This window comes from Amphibalanus amphitrite, unplaced genomic scaffold (assembly GCF_019059575.1).
Source record: "Amphibalanus amphitrite isolate SeventyFive unplaced genomic scaffold, NRLGWU_Aamphi_draft 000147F_arrow, whole genome shotgun sequence".
Lineage (NCBI taxonomy): Eukaryota > Metazoa > Arthropoda > Thecostraca > Balanomorpha > Balanidae > Amphibalanus > Amphibalanus amphitrite.
In genome coordinates, this window is record NW_024881642.1 from 463,596 (window position 1) to 480,844 (window position 17,249).

Below are 17,249 nucleotides of genomic sequence, written 5' to 3' on the forward strand. Positions count from 1 at the left end.
GACAGTCGTACTACCACTTGCCCGCGCCGGGCCAGTGCTCCGAGATTCCGCGCCGGGTCGGGGGGGGGGGGGATGGGTGTCTGTACACACCCCCTTCTAACTCGGCTCCTGGGCCACGTAGCGACACGCGGTAAGTGGCAATCGAAAGAACGTCCAAAATAAGGACGAAAACACTTCAGTCATTTTTTGGGTCAGGTCAAAGGTCAGGTCACCAGAGGTCACCATTTTGGAAACTGCAGACGGCTATCTCGGGAACCGATAGAGCTACAGCGCCGCGGAAAAGCGCATTCGATAGCCCTTTTACAGACCTTTCTGAGTATTGTTCTCAGATTTGACCTCAGGTCAACGGTTTAGCCTCTAGAGGGCAAACACGCGTTTTTCGGCAATAACTTACTATACCTAGGTAGGTAATGGAGAGACCGAAAAATTCACCTGACCTTAGGTCACCGATGTAAAAATTCCGAGATATACATTTTAAAGATAATGTTGCTCTAATCAATCGCTGAAAGTTTCCAGGCAATCGATCAATCGGTGTAGCTATGACGAGCATTCTTATTTTTCTGAGGTGAGGTCACTTGGCGTGACCTGGTGACCTGACCTAAGGCGACCTGGGTCTGAAATTTTCACAACATGTGCGAAAAAGATGCACAAACAGGTGTGCCAAAAACGGCGGCGCGGAGCGCCGCCTTTTTTTTAGATATTTTCGAAAAACCGCAGGGGGTGTTCAAACACCCCCGGCCCGGCGCGGGCTAGGGGACTGACGGTTCCTGAAAACTTGCGACCGCAGACCGGTCGGATATTCACAACCGGCGTGAGTCGGGATAGCTCGCCGACCGGCTGGAGATCCAGAAGTGGCCACTAGCACTCGAAGGCATGCGGAAGTGGTCAGAGGAAAAATTGCAGACAGTTTGAAAAACCTCCCGATCGGCCACCGACTGGCAGGGCAGCAGGCAGAGATCGGAGACCACTGGCAGAGCAGCAGGCAGAGATTGGCGACCACTGACCAGTCAGGCTGCATGATTGATCCGAGATGATCGCCGCGGATCAGTCTGTAAACGAGCGCTGATCTGACAGCGAGTAGTCTGGGATCCCTCACCGATTGACCTGTCTTAGCTTGTCTATTGTGTCTTATTGGTCGTCATATTGACAGCATTATAGTGCAGGCACTTGCATGCATCTCAATTTTGCCGCATCGCCGCTTGCGCGTAAGATGCGAGTACCTATATCTGCGTAGCTGCATTAGATGGCAATTTGGATCGAACAGAAATGACGCCAAGCTTATGGAAATTATAAACTATTGTAACCAGTCATTACAGGCAAGATTACAGGACTGCAAAATGTTCGACCAGAAGTGCACACGTCTCGCCAAATGGGCGACCTCCAAACATCAATCGCTGCCTACAAAATGCTTGTGTTCGGAGGGCCTGACAGTAGCGGCGGAACACCTTCATTTAAGGGGGGAGGGGCACTGCCGAACTTTGGTCTCATTCTTTCCATGCAACGCCCATAGGGCTAATGTTAAAATGCCAAAATCAAAGGGGGGCACGGTGCCCCGGTGCCCTCCCCGTTCCGCCGCCTATGGGGCCTGAGGAGCTCGCTTCTCATTTTGTGACGTGTTATGGTCACAAAATGAGAAGAGAACCCCGCCCCCTCCTAGAAACTGAACAGAATTACTCGGCAGGAACGACTTCATCGCCCACCCTCCGTGAAAACGGTGGCGGGACAGTGGTCTTTTATGCACCGTGCTTTTAAAAAATTGTAACAGCTCCGACCGGCTCCATATAGTGGTATATTTCTTGACTCCGCCAACAAATCATTCATTTTTTATAGCTTTTGACAAGGCCCACAAATTCAATATCCAGGACTGCTCGTGCTGAGAGCCCGCAGACGTAAAATAAAAAATGAAAAATGTAAAACCATCCTGCATGTTGCACATTAGCCATCCATAGTCCCTGATGCCATACCGACCTTTATAAGATGTAAATAAACATCAATAATTGGGTACCTACTGGATCTGAACCGTGAGCATCGTGTTAACACGATTTGTTTGTGCTGCAAATAAACAATAGGCATAAGAATGTGTAATGTGCAATGCAAAATGCACACACTGCTTTCGATCAACCATTCTCCCGATATTTGTGCATGCTTCAAATTTTAAGATGTGGGTAATATGCTATTGCTAAGCCATTTATTAGCAGCTCTCTGTTTGACTTGCACGGTGATATGTGACGGTCGACAGAGCTCTGTTAGCACGCAAGTCGCGGGCGCCTCAAGGGATCACAAACTCGGCAATCCTGCTTCCGGTTATTGAGATGTAAGGATCCCGAATCGACACTCATAAGGCAAAAGCATGGAGGCCGTTTGATAAATGACGTACTGCGCACCTTGGTGCTGAATTTTGAGCACGATCTCATGAACAAGGGCTGACGTAAGGTCAGCGCTCCACTGCTAATGTGTCCGGTTTCGTGCGCACCTTCCGGTGCTCTTTCACACAATCTTCTCGGTCGTGGGATGCATACGGGGAGACGCACGTGGGCGCACCAGTGCTTCACCAACTGAGCTTCAAAGCCGCCGAGGTGCGCGAGCTGAGCTTCAAAGAGTTCGGGCGTATCCTGCCGGCCGGTGTGCCAGACAGCGCGGGCCGCCGCCGCCGCCGCCGCCGCGTGCGGGCCGGGCGGGCTCAGTGTGCCGTCAGCGGTGGTCGCTGTAGGATCGTCGGCACCGACGGAGCAGCGGCGGTCCGACGCCGTCGACGGGGGAGTGAGGGACTCGGACAGGAGGCGGGGCTCGCCACAGTGCCACTGTTGCAGAAAGGAGGCGCATTGAGCAGACATTCCTAAGCGGAGTTCCACCGAACAGCCTCATCCAAAGGCCATCATACCCGGAACTGCCGCGCTCCGCCGGGAGCGTCCCGCATCGAGGGAGAGCCGTCGGTCGTCGGCGATCTCTAATCGCTCCGACTGTGAGTTGTCGATCGGCCCGATTGGTCGCCGCCCAAGTTGTCCAACTTTATGTGTGGTGAATCACCAACGAGCGGCCCCGGCGCGTCCTCTGGCTCTCCGCGAGCTGTTCCGGACGGAGCGGGATGCGCGTGCTGCCGCTGCTGCTGCTGACGCTGGAGACCAGGCTGAGCACCTCCGTGATGAACGGTGACGGTGAGTGTCCACCCCGTCTCGACGGTGATCCATCGGACTGCCCCGACAGCCGCCGCCGGCCGCCACAAGAAGCGCTCAGTCGACCGGAGAGCTCCCGGATAGAGTTTTTAGGCGGCGATCTACTGTAGCAGTAGTGGCGCTGCAGGGACTCAACTAAATAGACGATTTTCGCGAAAGTTTGGAGAAGGGTTTGTCATTTAGAAGTTTGAAGTGTGTAGAAACAAGTTAGGCTCAGGTAGATGTGAGGACATTGGAAAACTAAAATTAACAGGAATCGTCCATGTATGAAGTAAGATAGGTCCTACCTAAAATTAATCAAAATTAAGAGCATATCTTCAATATAATAATTGCCTAACAAAAACATTTATATTTGATGTCGATGGTTAAATGCCTCGATTTATGCCTCCAAATCACGGGCGTAGGAACGTCATGAAAAGTGGGTGGGCCACCCTGTCAAGGGGCCTCCTTTTCCAGGGGGCCTCCTATTTTCAGGGGCCTCCAACTTTTGCCTCGTCCTGCTGGCTGCTTTCAAGTATGACCTCCAAATCTAAATTCTGGGCTCGGGCAGATGTACCCAGGGGAGTAACCGCTTAAGCGAACAGTGCGGAAAGTCCGAGCACCATTTTTAAAACTTATTCCCCCTCCGATTTTTTTTAGAATCTATTTGCCGCAAACGGCGCATGACCCCTGAAAATCCTTACACAAATGTCTTCCTCGTTTCCCAGGTGCCCCCATTAGCTTCATAGGCGCCCTCTTTGGCATATAAGCGCCATATGTATAGTCATCAGAGACATCCCTATTTGTCCCACAGTCGCATACAATTACAATACAAGTTGTCGCATACAATGTGCGCTTATCATAGACGTCTCTCTTTTATGGACACTTGAAGGCGCCTCTCTTTGCCATGCCGGCGCTCCTGTTTCTTATGAATGCACCCCCAGGCCCCATGGCATTGATCAATTGCAGTCTGCAGATCTCTATTGCATGTGGACGCCCATATATGTAGGCTTCAGAGGCGCCCCTCTATTGCACGTAGGTGCCCTACTGTCTCAGAACCGCTCCCCTTTGGCATGCAGACGCCCATCTTTCGTACGGAGGAGCCGCTGTGGTTCTTAGAGATTAGACTAAGAGGTGCTCCCAGACGCAGATGGGGCTCTCGGAGTCGACAGTGTGGGACCTTCAGTCGCTGATGGGTGCCCGCCAGATGTGGACCCTCGGAGACGCCGGTATGGGGCCCTCAGAGATGCCGGTATGTGGCCCTTAGAGACACCGGTGTGGAACCCTCAGATACTTCAGTGTGGAGCTCTTACAATTGCTGGTGTGGAGCTATGAATGCGCTGGCTTAAATCGCTCAGAGACCGGTACATGGACATTAGAGCTCAGTGAGAGCTTGTGTGGTGCCTTCAGTGACCTTGTGGAGCCGTTAGACATCAACATGGTGCTCTCAGGAGCCGGTGAGTCCTCGGAGTCACTGGGGGCCTTCAGAGCTCCGAGATACTGGTGTGGGGCCCTCAGAGGTGTCGGTGTGGGTCCTTCAAATGTACCTATAGAGCCTTGAGATGCACAGGTGTGGTGGCCCACAGAGGCGCCGGTGTGGGGCCCCCAGAGCCACCGATATAGGGCCCTAAGAGACACTAGTATGACCCTCAAAGGCGCCGCTGTGTGGCGCTCATTAACACTGGCGTGGAGCCATCACAGGCGGGTGGAGCCGTTAGAGGCCGGAAAGGGCCCTTAGATGCCTACAAGGAGCCTTCAGAAGCCGGCGTGGCATCCTTATGGGGATAAGCGTGTCTACTTAGGAGCCCTTGAGGTGCTCTCATGAGCTCTGTGGGGCCCTACCGAGCCGTAATATGGCCACGGCCAGTTGCCGCCGCATGGCTCTTCGGACTATCATTCTCAGGGGCCTCATCTGCCTAGTTTGAATAGAAGGGCCTCTCAGACCATCAGTTTCATGGGCCTCCTCTGGCTAATATAAATGGAAGGGCCTGTTAGACCATCAATCCTAGGGGCCTCCTCTGGTTAGTATAAATAGAAGAGCCTCTCAGACCATTAATCTCAGGGGGCTCCTGTGGACAGTATAAATAAAAGGGCCTCTCAGACCATCAGTCTCGGGGGCCTCCCTAGAAAAGTGTAAATGTGGATAGCGGGCCTCCTCAGATTCATTAGGAGTGGACCTCTTTGACTATCAGTCTCTCAGGGGCCTCTTGTGGCCAGTATGAATATAAGAGCCTCTCAGACCATCGGTCTCAGGGGCCTCTTCTGACTAGTGTGGATAGAGGGCCCTCCCAGACCACCGCTTTCAGGGGCCTCCAGTGGCCAGTTATATGAACTGAAGGGCCTCACAGCCATCAGCCTCAGGGGCCTCTTCTGACTGGTGTGAATATGAGGGCCTCGCATACCATCAGTCTCAGGGGCCTCCTCTGCCTAGTGTGAATGTAAGGGCTTCCCAGGCCATCAGTCTCAGGGGACTCTTCTGGCTGGTGCCGGATTGAGGGACCTCCTAGACCGAAAGTTTTGGGGGTCTCCTCTGGCCAGTATGAATAGAAGGGCCTCTCAGTCCATCAGTCTCATGGGCCTCTTCTGCCTGGTGTGATTATAAGGGCCTCTCAGGTCATCAGTCTCAGGGGCCTCCTCTGACTACAGTGTAGATGGATAGGCCTCCCAGACCATCAATCTCAGGGGCCTCATCTGACTATTGAGGATAGAGGGGCCTCCTCTGACTAGTGAGGGTAGGGGGCCTCGGCTGACCGCCAGTGTCAGGGGCCTATTCTGACTAGTGTGGATGGAGGGGCCTCCCAGACCACTAGTCTCAGACATCTGACTAGTGTGGATAGAGGGGCCTCCCAGACTGCCAGTGTCAGGGGCCTCCCCAGACCAGTGTGGATATTGGGGCCTCCTCAGATCCACTAGGGCCTCTCAGGCCATCAGTCTCAGGGGCTTCGACTGACAAGTATGAACAGAGGGCCTCCTTGGATCCATCACGGCCCCTTGGAGTCCGTGTGTGGGGATTCGTGGAACTTATTTTTACGGAGTTTGTTTATTCTGGAAGGTGACGACGTCCTCTCAAATCGAGACGAGGGGCCTCGAGTAAAAAGTGGGTGGGCCAAAACACATGGTTGGCCCCCCCACCTCGAAAAGTGGGTGGGCACTTGCCCACCTGGCCCCCCCTGTTCCTACGCCTATGCTCCAAATAACGAAAGCATTTATCGAAGTAGGTAGGTACCATAATGCATTACTAAGCGATGTGACCTTTTGCTAATTTCCGAATCACTTAAACCTTATAAGCAGATATGTAGACGGATCACGTCAGAGAAATGCGATCTTGTCCACACCTCCCCCTCCCCCTCGCCGCCGCTCCCTCGCTGGCACGGCACGGACGGTGTCGTATGTCAGCACTAATCCAGTGGGGGAACAGACGAGTCGTTAGTCCCCAGTCCCCGCCCCCGGACCTCCCCTGTAGACGCCTGAGAACAACCGTAGCTGTCTGCCCCCGGGGAGCAGTGTCATGACTCATGGAAGGTTCTGGGAAAAGAGAAGGGTTTTTGCCCGATTATATGGCACTTGAAATGGCAATGTTGGAAAGGATTAATTGATCACCGTTTTGAAACGTTTGAGATTATCTTATTTCTTGCACATTCTTGTTCAGGTACCGTATATTGAATGTATGCATATGTCGTGCACTTCGAACTATACGGCCTTGCTTCGAACCATTAAAGGGGAGCAGCCACGTCTCGGACCAGCGGGCCAGAGCCTCGATGTCGTCCTGCAGGCCATCGTGGTTGGCAGTCATCTAGCAATACAACTTATTAGTGTCGTCTGCAAATGTCTTCACCGTGTTGCTGACCTGGGCTGACGTATCATTCACATATGACTGTAGAGAGCGTAGGACCGAGCACGGTGCCTTGGGGTAACGTGGTATTCTTTTGCAACCTTTCCAAATATAGCGTCAATAATTTGTACCCGAAGCCATCATTGAATCGCCAGTGTTAAAACTTCCGTTGCTATACGGCCATCGTAAATACCAAGTATGCATATAAACTCTTCATCAATGTACTATTTATACCCCAGGCGTCTCACTCCGGGGTTTATAACCGGCGTATATTCTTTCATTTGCTGTAATCCCTTGCAGGTCCAAAGGGCTGGGTTCCTGACCAGCAGACAGCGCCAGTTGAATCATTGTCATTTGCAACGTTGCCTTTTACTTTGATTGGCATGAACTGAGGGATTCAGAAGACAGAACTTCTTTTAAAATGCTCCTGCACTGGGATCTTGCAAATTATATGTTCTAAAAACATAATGCTCATTCATCAAATACTTCCAGTATATGACGGAAACTCTCCTCTGTGACCACACGGTCTTTACGCCGTGTCAACTGGCTCGACCTCTGGTGTGCGGAGCTGTCGGGCATATGTCATACAGTGGCACAAGCCGGCGACAGCCCGACGTCCGCACCCCTCCCCTCGCCGGGCTGTGCTGGGGTATTTCGGCTGGCATGGACCGGCGCGGCGCGGTGGCACAGAGACTTCACTACCGACTGACAGATATAGACAGGCTCCTGACATCCAACAGAGTCATGCATACTCAGAGCAGGCTTTTCGACATCCCGACACTCGACCTGCGGCTGTATTCCCGACAGGCATCTGAGATTCTGTCAGTGATATCAGCACTCGGCCACCGACATTCCACAGTCGACACTCGACCGAGCATCTGACCACTGAACCCATGCCCACCCCAGTGCCCAGTACCTACCCACTGATCCATGGACCCACCGCCCCGCGATCCCAGTCCAGCGGGCCACCCTCCACGCTGCAGCACGCGACTCGTTCAATCTTTCACGGCTCCGCGGTCTGAGTGACGTCTGTCCTCATCGATCACCGCCCAAAGGCAACAGTTATATGCACCGCATAAGCCGGCAAATGGGGTCTTTGTGGGGCATTGTCGACGGCTGCTGTCACTCGAAACATCGACGGACGGCGTATTGTAATGGCGGACGTTGATATTTTAATATTTATGCGTGGAAACATTGCATTAGAGTAGAGTTGCGACCAGTGTAAGAGTTTTACCTAGTTCCGTCAGTATTTAGCACACCCGATTATCTCGCCAAAACCGATAAAGCTATAGGAAGAAGCAAAAAAGCTCTATAACATCTTTCCGAATTTTCAAGTTCATTTTTCGATCTGGTCATTGCTGAGGCCACTGGAGGTCACCAAAGGTTATTACGAAAACTTTCTCGATTTTTAATATATTTCAGAAGTGGTCTTATCACTCGTAAATCAAAAGACATTGAGAGTTGCGGAGAAGGACATTCGATATAAGCTCTTAAAGGAAATAGTTCACTTTTAACATGGGGTTTTGAGCTGGAATAGCAGTTTCGTAGCTTGAGCTGAGACTAGCACAAATCAGGAGCTTTTACGGCTCAACGATCACCCTAGACGAAGATATTCCATTTCTCGTTCCGAAAAGAGTGCCTTGTAGAGGAATGCGTGCCTTGCACAGGAATGCAGCCACGTCATCGTCAGCCAATCAGCGTGCTGCTTACAGCCAATGCAGTATGCGTAGGTTTGAGCTACGCAATATGATTGGTCAATGCGTAATAAGCTTCCGCGTCAAACATTATTTTACATAGAATATAGTTCGTCCTATATTAAAATATAGAAAATAATTGTTTTTACAAAAACGTTTTATTTTATTTCATGATTATTTTGAGCATAAAAAATCATAAATCAATAGCAAAATACTGATTTCAGGAAAGTGGACTGTTTCCTTTAAATCGTTTTTTTTTCTCGTTAACTTGCCATCAGATTGGACCACCAAAGTAGACGGATTTTACTGAAACACTTGTTCCTTTTTGCAATGGGTTTTGCGTCAATGATTGCATGACATTTATTTGGCAAACATCGTGCTTCCCTCGTTGAGACGTATAAAGTTAACAAAAAGTTGACCTGAAAAGGCCAACTTCAAATATTTACCCCTGCAGGTCAAAGTCATAAAATGTCCGGAAAAGGTCATGCTGCATTTCAATCGATCCGTATTGATTACTTGAAGACACTTCATATTTTTTTAATCGCTCTATACGATAAACCATCAAAGAGTGATTGCCGAAAAAATTACTGACAACATTTATGACCTACCATGACGTTTTGAGTGACCATTAGCTATCAGCCGCACTATCAGCCGTTTGTTCAAAGCAGGAGGCATTTGTATTTACTTTTCCCCATTGTCTTATAATGGTGAAATCACAAATATGACCTGAGTCCAGCCCACAGCTATAAAAAATCCGAAATATTCAAAATGTTGGGCCTGGTACCCACATGCAATTCAATGAGTTTCAATCTTCTTGGGGATAAAAGTGTTGGAATGGCAGGATTACGAATATTTTTAAGGGCATATTTAGTTTACTTGCCCAGTGAACTGGTGACCTGACTTCCTGATCGGGCATGGTGTGGACGGACATGGTAAATGGGTCAATTGTCGCAGGCATTCCAGTGAGGGCTTACAAATGTTGCAAGGTAGGTATCTGTACAATTTTCGAAATTATGCTACTGAAAGTTGAACTTTATTCGGCAATATTTACGCTAGGCATTTTCCTTTGTTGGAATCACTCTCCTTCAATTATGCCTGCTTGCATGCAGATGGTTTGTTTGTGAACTATTCAACTTCACTAGCACCATCTGTGACGTTTCATTTTTACGGCTAGTGAGAACGAGTCATTACGTTTCCAGACACTCGCGGGGCACTGTTTCGAACCGGTGGGTTGATTAATGCGATTGTTGTGATTAGCTTCTGGTGCGCCCGCCCGATTGCTTCCGAACCAGCAGTGATCACGAGGGCGGGGACAGACGGGGGGGGATGTTGGTCACGTGACCGCCGCCAACAGCCGCAGCGGGACTGTTTGGAGCGGTGATGGCGTCCAACCGTGGATCAGACCACCAAAACAGGACAGTATCTTTCGCTAATGCCTTTGGAAATGGGCAGCGAGGCGGATGAAAATGTGAAACGGCAAACGCCTCAACCAAGAAAAGCGGTAAACGGAGAATTTGAGTACGAAAATAAAAACACGAATCATCCCCCACCACCGCGCGACCGAACGGCTCGTCCGGAGTTTCACTGACCCTTCCTGAGTTGTATAGTGAACGACACCGGATAAATTGCCTGTGGTAAAGATAAAGCCAGGCATTATCCGGCGTCGTCCACAATACAAACTGCTCGTCGAGCGAGTTCGATGTCAGATACTATGATCAGACTCTCCGGCTCGGCCGCGGTCGCCTGCCTAGCTCACTGCCTCCCCACCCCTGCCCAACTCATCCAGCCGGCTCTCTGGCCGGAGGGGTTACCCCCTCAGAGAGGATGGCGTCCCCAGACCGGCGTGATCCCGAATAATCCCCGCGCGTTCTGAAATGTAAATCAAACGTTGCGTCAACATGCCTCTGGCCGCCCGGGAAATTATTAGCTAATGAAACTGGCGCGGCCAGGTCCGGCGGGAGGGCGCGGCCTGACGCGGGCCTGGAACAATAGCCAGGGACGGGCAGGATAGCGGGGTGAGGCGGAGATGACGGTCCGCGGGATAGGAATAGATCACTCGAAAATAGTCTCCGGAAAATAGTCCACCGCCTAAGTTCCTATACTAAATAAAAATAGCAAAAAATGAGTGTGTCGAAATCATTCCGTTCCGTTCTTTCACGCTGTCTAGTAGTGCTTTTTGTTGAAAGGGTCTTTTACTCAATTCGGTGGCTCTCCATGAATATTTTCCTCTGGCAGACTCCGGATGGGGAGGCTGACGCGTTCGCCCTATACACCAGACCCGCGTATCCGCTCCAATACATGCCAGACATTCTAGTTGATGCCGCACATTTACATAAATCAATGCAACGAAAGACGTTGAGTTCATTGATCAGAGCAAAGCAAATAAAATTTGAGCCAAATATCCAAATAGCATTTTGAGCCTTCCATATCCCCATGGTTATTGCGAGCCGTATAGCACTGCAGCAGCTATTCCACACCTCCACTACGATTCGTTTCATTGGAGATGAGCAGTCAAACCTTTCTGGAATTCCTCCCGTCGAGCTCGTCATTTTTCTTCTCATTCGGCGCCCCCCATTCGCCGGCTCAATGTGCCGACGAACTGGTATCGGGTAAGGAGTGCGCCATACTGCAGGCTGCCAACCACTCCCGTGGCGAGTCGACCAGTGGAGCGAGTGAGTCCAGTGGAATCCATATCCAGTGGAAAGCGAGTGAGTTGGATGAACATTGAACAAGCCCTGCTCCTTTTCGAGTAGTGTCATGGACTGGAAGAAGTCAGCATACAGCTGCGATCAAAAGACATGCTAACTGATACTTGAAGCAGCATGTGAGTAACATATAGATGGCAAATGATTGGCTCAATTTGCCAAACATATAGACAAAGTCAGGCTCAAAGTCATCTACTAAACAAATCTAAAAAATGAAATCTCTGCAGAGGGCTGGCGATGTTTCGTGTCCGCCTCGGTAGCTCTGTGGGTTACAGCGTCTAGCTCCAGCAGAGTGCCGCCATTTCTTTCCGGACGCTATAAGACGATTCCTTCGATCGGCGTCGGTGGACGTCGATGATGAATGGCGACTGCCGTCGACCGATGATGGAGATTAGTGACCCCTATAGACTGATGGTGATCAGTGATCTCAGCGATGGTGAGGATCAGTGACCCCTGCTGACTGATGGTGAATATCATTGGTCTGCCGGATGATGGTGAATATCAGGGACGCGGCTGGCTACGGCGAATATCAGTGATCCCAACTGCGAATGGTGAATATCAGTAGCTCTGCTGGCTGATGTCGTATATCAGCGAACCCGCTGACTGATGATTAGCAATAGGCATCCGTCGGTGACCGCTGGTGACTCTCTGAGCCGCGGCGCCGGCTGACGGCGGCGGAAGATAGCCCCCGGTAACCACGAGTAGCCATACGTAGGCATCCCGGTGACCGGCTGGTAACTCTCTGAGTAGCTATATGGTACCAGGCTGACGGCGGCGGTAGAATAGCCACCGGTAGCCACGGGTATCCAGAGCACCCCTATCGGTGACCGCCGCGCCGGCGACCCCGGCTGAGCAGCGGTGGCGCCGGCTGACGACGGCAGGAGGATTGCCAGAGCCACCGGTAGCCACGGGTATCCATGGAGCACCCTTATCGGTGACCGCCGCGCCGGCGTGGCTGAGCAGCGGCGTCGGCTGACGGCGGTATGGTAGCCAGAGCCGCTGGTATCCACGGGTATCCAAATCCATGGAGCACCCCTATCGTTGACCGCCGCGCCGGCGACCTTGGCTGACGGCGAGAGTAGGATAGCCACCGCGGTAACCACGGGTAGGTACCCATATGACACCCCTATCGGTGACCGCCGCGCCGCGCTGGCGACCCTGGCCGAGCAGCGGCGGCGCCGGCTGACGGCGGCGGTATAGGAGGTCGTTGATGCCAGCCGTTGGACATAGCTCGCCATTTACAGCCCGACAGACTGTGGCCGGTGCGACTAGCGGCGCTGACGAACAGGCCCGCTCGGCTGGAACGCCGTGAAATTAGGACCAATTTAGCACGTTCGCTGGCCGCCGACCGGCCGGACCGGACCTGACGCAGCAGGCAGCGATCGCAGTCGCGGGGCGGCGGATAGAATGAAAGGGAAGTGAGAAAGGAGGTGGGAGGTGCTTAGGCAGGCAGGCAGATCCTTGGAGAGACAAGGACAAGCTAAAATTAAGCAAGACAAACTGTTCTGGAAGCGTCTGTTCGTTTTCTTTTCGTCAGGTCTACATCTGGTGACTGTTTTATTTAATGCACAACAAAGCAGCTCTTATATGGTTTTGGCAATTACAACTTGATAGGAGTCGCTCACGATCAGCTTCTGTGGCAGGCACCGAGGTAAATAGGAACGATACTCGTTGGATAGTTCAAGCAGCCCCTTTATCTACCGAACTTTGTTTACGTGCTAGCGAACTATGTAGCTGCGGTTGTGGACTGTGGTGCGAATTAGCTGCAAATTAACGCTGCAGCCTGCACGTCACGCAAACGGTAAACCTTGCCCTATTGTACCTACTTATGTGGGGATTATAAGTAAGTATCTGTATTTGGAAGATCAAATGTCCGAAAGATGTTCTTGTACATACTTCGTGTATTGTAAAACTTGTTTGTCGGTCCCGTAGCTCAGTCGGTAGAGCATTGGATTCCGCATGGTGAGAGCACGCGTTCCCGGTTACAACAGTCCGGGTTCGAAGCGCGACGGGCGCTTGCCATTTACGGGCCTCCTGACCGGTATGGTTACGGTCGGTGGCAGGCCGTAGCCAGGCGAAGTCAGCGAGGGGACCGGCCATGCGCGGATATGTGCGTATGTACAGGTCTCGCGAGATTAAGCGGTAGGTTTTGCACTTTTACATTTCTGGTTATATCTCAGAAACTAATCGATCTACGATGAAGCCATTTTACACGATCATGGCCGGCTTGTTACCCAACAAGTCGATCGCATCTTCAACACTTAAAAGCTTAAGACGACGAAGATATAGCCTGAAGTACACTAAATTTTCTAGGTGCAAAACCTACCGCTAAAACCCGCGAGACCTGTACATACGCCGCACGTTAAATTTTCGACTCTAAATTCTACCATAGAATCGGAATTGCTCGATTGGAGGGTAGAAGGCAAGATCAACGCAACAAGCTTCGCTTAGCGGGGGCTCTGTCCTTGTGAATCCTTCTATTGAGAAGGTTCGGACTAAATTTGTTTTAAAAAATATGCAAACTATGCACTTTAAGTAGATACATTTTTCAATTTATTCAGGCATTTTACCTGATAATGACCTATTTAACATAAAAATGTCAGTTTCGCAGTCATACACAATTACCTAAAATAAAATAGCAATACTGTGTAACTGCTAGCAATGTTTGAATGTTTCTTTAAAGAATTTAATGAGCAATGTATAAAAAGCTGCAGCTTAACCCGCGACCGCCTGGGGGGTCGGATCCGACCCCCCCCCCTCCGTTTTTCTTGAATAACTCATGAACCGCTTGCGTTATCAACTTGAAACTTGGCATACCTTCTCCCCCATCAATTTGACGTCTCCTGTGCAATTTTTAAGAAAAAAATTTCAAAATTTTTTGAGATATATCGATTTTAGTGATGTAACTAGATGGCGTTTTCGGTCAAAAAGTGGTAAATGTTTAAAAAATCGCCAAAAATCGAGGTTTTAAGCAAATTGCAAATTAAGGACATGAAAAGACGCAGCTCAACGAGTTCTTTAAAATGGCTATCTCGGATTTTCCATAAAATGCGTTTTTCACCCCTAAAAATTCAAAAAACTATATTTTTTGGAAAACAGCTAATAAAATCCAAAATTTTGAGAATTTCCAAAAAACCGGAATATATGTTGTAGAGCTCTATTAGAACATTAGATGTCCCAAATTTCAACTTTCTATCTCGATTTTTGACCCCCAAATTGTAAAAAAATAGCTTCAACATGCGTAGGGCATGGTGACGTCATAAGCATTTTCGAGAATTAGAGGCACTTCTGAACATCGCATGTGAAAACAAATGGCACCACTAGATTCCTGGGACAAAGCTCGTCTAGAAAAGTGCATTTTTATGTCGAAAATAAAAAGTTGAAAAATTGACTTTTTTTCTTAGCCCTCGTTTAGTTATGTATGGTATAAACGATTTTTTATGCTTTCAATGCACACTTATCATCAGCACAGTGACTTGGGGTCACATATAACCATTACCATCGGATTTGGCGTGAAAAATAAGCCATAAAACATGTGTCGCACGCCCATGTAGCAGAAAGTGAAAACCGTGACCTTTCGTGACCTGACCTGACCTTGACCCGTACTTAGTATGACCCCTATACGCACATGGTACCTTCACTAGGTCTTTGAGGTCATTTGTGGTGAGTTTCGAGCAGCAGCTATCGATTCCGCTGTCCGTAAGCCTAATCATGCAAAACCCCAGAATTTGACCTTTGACCTGACCTTGACCCGAAAGTTGACCTCAATCTTAAAATCTTAAGAGTGCTTTGGGAAGGTCTCGTAGAGACCTTTCGAACGCCGCCTCGCGGGGCTCGATACGACCATTGGTTCTCGAGATAACAGGGGGGGGGGGGTCGGATCCGACCCCCCCCCCCCCAGGCTGTCGTGGGTACGGAAATAGCCCAGGCGGTGCCGGGTTAAATATTATTATTTCACTCCTGAAACTCACTCCTCTTGTAATTCTATTTATCATTTCACACTTTCAGTCGACGCGACAGTTCACAGACTCGAATGTGAACGTTTTGTGTTTGTTATTTGATCAGCATACCATAATTCATAACGGGTGGAGACTTCCACCGGCGTCCAACTGGCGTCTAACTGAGCAGACGTCCAAGTTGGCGTCTAGCTTGGCGTGGACGGAGACTTCCAAGCTAGACGCGTCTAAAGTTAGCAGTCGCCAGCCAGACGCAGCCGCCGTCCAGCTAGACGCGTCTAAGACCTAGACGCGTCTAGCTAGACGCGAAATGGAAGTCTCCACCCAACATATTTCAATTTTCAACCATGCCATTGCGCCATAATCTTGACAAAAAAGTTTTCAGCTATTTTGGATTTTGTATGTAGAAGTTCACTGTACATCGCTCGTTCGATAGTTTCGCTCTAAGTTTCGTGCAGTTGTCGGTTGTTTGGAGAGGATAATCAGTAGAACAGCCGTGTGAAGACCGGATTAATGGTCCGAGTCGGAATCCTTTGTTTTCCAGCAGCCGCGCTACGCGGACGAGACTTCGTCGGAGCCGTCGGCGCCTCTTTTTTGGTCCGTGAGACCCTCGAGTATTTTACAGCGACACTAGATTGATATTCCCCGGCATCCACTGATATGTGTGGGCGTGAAAACTGTCTGCCGTCATACCGCGTTCAAGAGATGATGGCAAATGTCGTTACAACCGTAGTTACCAACTCTGATGTCTCCCTACTGTATGCTTTGTTTTCTGTAACACATATTGGTACTGCTGTATGAATTATGCTATCAGTATCGACCGCGGTCCAAAGCGGAGCAATTCGACGGGTTGGGCCGGTCGTTACCCCTTGATCCAATTACATAGACTATCTACAGTATACATTTTACATGCCTTTATGACTTTGTGACTTGGCACGACTACGCAGTTACTTCAGTCTTCAATTAAACTATCCTGTTTTCATTTCAATGACTGTCAGCAGTTTTCAACAGTATGCATTATCTGCAATTTTTATGTTGCATTGTTGCATATAGTGTAATGTGCCATTAGACTTGATACTTCAAACCTTTTTTATATTTCATCCAAATTCCGATATCTCAAGGAATGTTTCCACTTTCCAGTGCTGGTGCCTGTCAATGGCGGGACCTTTCTTCAGTCTCACAAGTTTGGCAGTGTTTTGTGGCAACGTCGAAGACAGCCAGTTTTTCAGCCATGCTAATTAAAAGTTTTCAGCAATCCCTTCAATCCTATCAATAGATGATTAAATTATAAGCGGTTTCTAGCAGAACTTAATCATGTTCGTGCTTCGAAACTCAATGAATAATGTGGGGACGACCAAGTCCCAATTTATACGTCAACAATACATTGTATGTCTTCACAAAGGGTTTCTCTTTAACAGGTCTTTACGGAAAGGTAAAGAGAGGTAAGACGTACTGATGGATATATAGTGGTCTAAGACTGATGCGAAGATGTACTTACAAACTCGCAGAAGGCATTTTGATAGGCTTCTTATAAAGCACTCATGCAAAAATACGATAAAAAGGCAAAATATTAAAAAGTTTATCAAATGCACCATTTTTCCTTAACTATCCTGAATACCTAAATTAATAACTCCCTTTAACGGCCGAGCCCTATGGTCATGTAGTGACATCTTTATTAGTAACTTCCACACATTTTATGCACGAGTAAATTAAAAGCTTTCAAAGCCGAAGACTGAGTCCCATTGCATTGTCTCACGCTCGCCTCTCGCCGCGCCCCAGACCAGGTCAGTCACGTGTCTGCCGTCGAGGGCCAATCAGCGGAGCTGCCGTGTGACGTCACCGACAGTTCGGGGAGCGCGGCCGGTCTGCGGCTGGTCCTCTGGTATTTCGCCGCCAGCACCATCTACACG

The 17,249-nt window shown here is 49.6% G+C and overlaps 1 long non-coding RNA gene across 1 annotated transcript; it reads left to right on the forward strand.

The window, feature by feature from the left end:
- The first annotated feature begins 2,789 nt into the window (after nt 1–2,789).
- On the forward strand, nt 2,790–17,249 carry LOC122382806. The gene is made up of 3 exons (XR_006256729.1): nt 2,790–3,155; nt 16,758–16,781; nt 17,119–17,249. It is a non-coding gene; the product is annotated as an uncharacterized LOC122382806 (long non-coding RNA).